This window comes from Oratosquilla oratoria, chromosome 38, assembly GCF_046742065.1.
Source record: "Oratosquilla oratoria isolate Oo_2021 chromosome 38, ASM4674206v1, whole genome shotgun sequence".
In the NCBI taxonomy this organism is placed as follows: Eukaryota; Metazoa; Arthropoda; class Malacostraca; order Stomatopoda; family Squillidae; genus Oratosquilla; species Oratosquilla oratoria.
Genome location: NC_134814.1, coordinates 19,262,020 through 19,267,019, shown reverse-complemented (window position 1 = coordinate 19,267,019; position 5,000 = coordinate 19,262,020).

Genomic DNA, 5,000 nt, shown 5'->3' with positions numbered 1-5,000 from the left:
CTTGCGGTTGTTAGTTGAAAAGAGAAATCTTGATTATCTTGTGGGACGGCAACTGAATATACCGTTACTCTGTCACTGTCGCTTTTGGCAAATTCCTAAAGTAAGTAGGTCACAAAGAGCACCACTTGGAGGTGGTAGGGCAACAGTAGGTTCTGCCTTACCAGGTTTTCAGTACCCTAGTCTTCCTTCGAGGTCCTGCTATCCGCCTCTTGATGGAGTGAAGAGTTGCTGGACCTCAAAGTTCATTACAGGTACTGGATACTTGGGGAAATTAACTTCGTTTCTCAAAAAGCTAAGGGGTTTAATGTTTTGACCAAAATGGTTGCGTCAATCGATTTAAGTCAAACTTGAACCCAGAGGTAGAGAGACTCGGGCCAGGGCCACATAAGAACATAAGAATAAAGGAGACTGCAAGAGACCATAAAGCCTACACTAGGCAGCTCCGTATTCATCACCACCTGTCATCCCCAGCCCAGCCACCGCGAGGTAGCTAGGCATAATGGCGTGTACGTAGGGCCCAGCCAGATTTATAGACCTGGGTGCATTTTTCTGCACTTTTAGCCTGAATGGTGTCCAAGTGAAATCCGTAAGAGTCCTTGTGGCCCTCGATCCATGGGCGGATGGGTTAATCGGAGCAGGGCGCCGAAAGGTCCCAACAAAATACCAAAGGAGCCAATGGGGCTTTGATCAAAATGGCAAGGTCGGCCGATTTAAGCCAAACTTGAACAAGTGAGTAAGAGGCCAGGCCACCTAAAAAAAAAAAAAAAAAAAAAATCATAATTGGTTGCTAAAATATGAAAATGGCCATTGAACCGAGAACTCTCTTTAACATTGTGCACGACTTTGAAAGAAAACAGAAGCTTATTATTTCATATCTTGATTCCATGTACAAAAGATATGTTTATTCACTTTGATGTGGCCTTTTTTTTTTCTCCCAAGGAAATTAAAGAATTCTAAATTTGATTTGGCTTCTATATTATACAAGGTAAACAGAGTATGCATATTCATATACAGTATATACAGTCGTTTCATGACTTCATAGAATTTCCGGCATTGGTCAAAGGCATTCATCTATTCATAAGTTTGAGCCGTGACCTCAAGAATTCCTGAAAAATACAAAATACACCCTTGATATCACTTTGGAGGTCTAACAAGTATTGCCTTCTAAATTGACAATAAATAATTTTCCTAAGGTTGTTTCAGCTGCATTATTTGCAGCTGGTAAGGCTCTGAAACATTCCAGTTTGACAAACAAGGGACAAACAATGAATCAGTATATCATTCAAATGCCATGCATGAACAACTCATAAGCACTTTCTCAGCTGCTGGAAAATAGATACAATGTTGCTCCAAGTGCAGGTTAGCGTTAAGAGGTCAATTCATAGCCTATGTTTCTGGATCGTGTGGCCAAATGTCTTGTTAGAGGGCCGGGAGGTCATTGTGGAAGAAGTAAATATTTTGAGTAAAAACACTTGTGCATGGTATCGTATCTGAAGATATGCATGTAGATGTATACAAGCATGATGTGCACTTTGATATATTTATGCATACAATGCATGTACTAATGTGTAGGTATCAAATGCATCATAGTATGTTTGTACCTATGTTTCAATGTGCGCAAGTATGTGGATATGCATGTATGTGTATATGCATAGAGTTAGAGGGCACACATCTACACTTTAAACACACACACACACACATACACACACACACACACACACACACACACACACGCACGCACAGACACACATGCACCCATATATACACACACACACATCCACACATATATACATACACTCACACACACACAATGTGCTAGTAAAATGGCATATGTTGGCTATTGTCAAAGACTGTCCTATCGTGCTATACCTACTGCTCTGGCATAAGTATTACTCCAAAAGTATAAACAGGAACATTATACTATTACTCTCACTGTATAGTATTTAAGGTCAATGTTAATGAAATCTCACATATAAAATAAACAACAACGCAAGGAGAGGATGAAACTAAGCGAGCATAGCAACACAGCAACTTTCTATTAAATTTCCAGATTAAATGGTTTTCGTTTGACTACTGTAAACAAAAGTAAATGTTGTTCTACCAACATCCCCGAACAAATTGCGATTATGGTACTATAAGAATAATTTCTTTTATAAATAGCAGTTTCCGTTGATGATCTTTTGAACGAATTTACACATATATCTTCTCACTAGGAAAAAGAAGAAAGAAAAAGTAAACACAGAACGTGTACTGATGGAATGTCCCTCATTTTTTGGCCCTTATTTCTGTCATATTTTCATTATTCTATCATCTGCTCGGTACCATATCACCATACAATTGGCTGTTGTGTGTACTGTACAGCGCTATCTTAGAACAACTATCGCAATATCTCATAACGGTCGACAGAAAAATAAGCTTTCCTTTATGATTTGTGATTATATTATTAAGTGAGGCTAATAATCATGATGAAATTACCGTGTTTGGTACTGTGCAGTGCTCACCCAACATACACAGAATATACGCCCCTGGTTGGTAAATGAAACAGGCAAGACAGGGGCAATATTGAACGATAAGTTCCCCTTGGTATTTACAAAGGAAAAAATATTGCATCCCAGGACTGAACAGTTCACCAATCAGCAAAAGTGAAGAGATTAAAACCATAAGAAGTTAATTCTTTTACCACAACGTCGAGACTACAAATTCACACCAGGATTAATGACCACCTTATGAGTCGATAGCCTTAAAAAAAAAATATATATATATATATTTTGGTCGTTTATTCCTGTATCCACCAAGCCATTAAAATCAGCTGAAGGAAACTGCGCAGAGAGAAGGTAGAAATTATCACCAGCTTATTCAAATTAATTCCGCTGCTGTTTTGTACGACTTATGTCGATAATTGTAGCTGTAACCAAACGATTTATTCAGCTGAAGAAATGAAAACACAGGAAAACAATTAAAGATAATCAAAGAAAGACAAGACCTGATTAGGTAACTGAGTTCTTAAGGAGTTCAGATAAACTGTCATTGTTCTTCTGAGATCGCTGCTCTTGTAACATAACCCACTCACCTGCTTGCTGTTCACTTAAACTTGGCATAGATTTTTCTTCTTTATTACTTCTAGAAATATTATCTAGATTTCAAAAACTTACTGCTATTTTTTTATGTTGACTGATTATCCCACGTTTGTTACTTTAGCGACAATTTGTTTTCTGATTAATCCTGGCCTGGTTAGGATAAGTTGACTTTAGATAAAATTACCTGAAAATTGTGATGGATATATGTAGTTTGCGACCCAATTTTCAAGATAAGACAGACATGGAATTTCCAGAATTAGACCAGTGCCACTAACAACAGGTAAAATGCGAGAGAAATAACCGTAGAATGTTCACAAACAACTTGGAAAAGAAAAAGAAAAAAATGCTATTGGATAAGTAGTTTTGTCTAGGATTTGGTAGGTCTTGTATTCCAAAGCTCTTTGGCTCTTTTGACAAAGCCGCAGACATCTTAGAGAAAATTATGGTCACTTGCTGTAATTGGACTTGAAAAAGACCCTGGACAAAGTACTACACACGAACTGCTGTGGAAATGGAAATGAGGGTGGCATGAAAGGCACTCTGCTGAAGTTGATGGAAGACTTCTTTGTGGGAAGGCAGATTAGAACAACACTGAGGAAAACTCTCAGAGGGGTAAGAGGTGATGAGTGACGTGCCACAGGGACCTGTGTTTGATCCATTTGCTCCCCAAATTCATACATATGATCCGGAGGAGAAAACAAGTAGTTTTAAAAGCACTTAGATGATGAAAAAAATAATAAAACAACTAAGAATGACAGACCCAACGCAGTCCTACAAAAGGATCTATGCATCAAGTACAAGCAGTTGCACTGAGATGCATGCAATTGAAATCCAAAGTAGAAGACTAACAACCTGTAAACTTGGCAAGGAAGATAAAATAAAGTACAGAAAGTGAGAAAGCCTTAGTAACGGGCTTAGATAAATTTTGATCCCAAAAGATCACATGAGTAACACAGCAGAATAAATACATGGAGGACATATATCCAAGACGGTTTTAGTCATTCTGATGGCAAAAAATAAATAAATAAATAAATAAAATAAAACATCGATAGCCCAGTATCAGAAATCAAGGTAATAGTATGCTGCAGAAATAAGCACCAGATTAAATGATTAATAGAGTGAAAAAAACTCATAAAATGGGTTCCGAGCTTACAAGGATTGCCAATTATATATATATATATATATATATATATTTACATATATATATAGAGTATATATATATATATATATATATATATATATATATATATATATATATATGAAAGGATGAGAGGTAATATGGTAATCCTGTGCTACGGTAGACGAAGTGCAAATATCCGTAGATAAAATTGACTTTGTCAAATTACCAGTTCGCAAATCACGAAAAGTCAACTGCAGACAACAAACACATGGCACGTGTTAAAAATGTCAAAATGTATAGTTCCCTAAGCAGAGCAGAGGATACGTAGAATTAGCTACCTGAAGATACAACTTGCGCTCAGACTAAGCGTTGCCAGCAAAGGTATGATGGATAAAAAGCATATGTATGTATTTGTACATTTATACATATATTCATGTGCACGTATGTGTGGATATGTATATTTATACACGTGTGCATGCACATATGACACACACAGTCATCAACCAGCTTACATACATTCGAACTTTTAATCACAAACACACAAACCAAACGCCATTCATTTTCCACATATAGGACATTCATATCAGGCGTCGCTTTGACTCCAAGCATTTACAACATTTCTGCGCTGAATTGATCTAAATAAGTGTGCTTTACTGTTAAGATATTGTTTTGTTTGAAATTCTCAAAAATTATTGAACCAAGTTTTACGAACGAAAAAGAACTAATGAAAAATTTATTCAACAAAATCTAAGATATACAAAACATGGCATTACAACGAAGAAAATATTCAGCTAATTCGGATA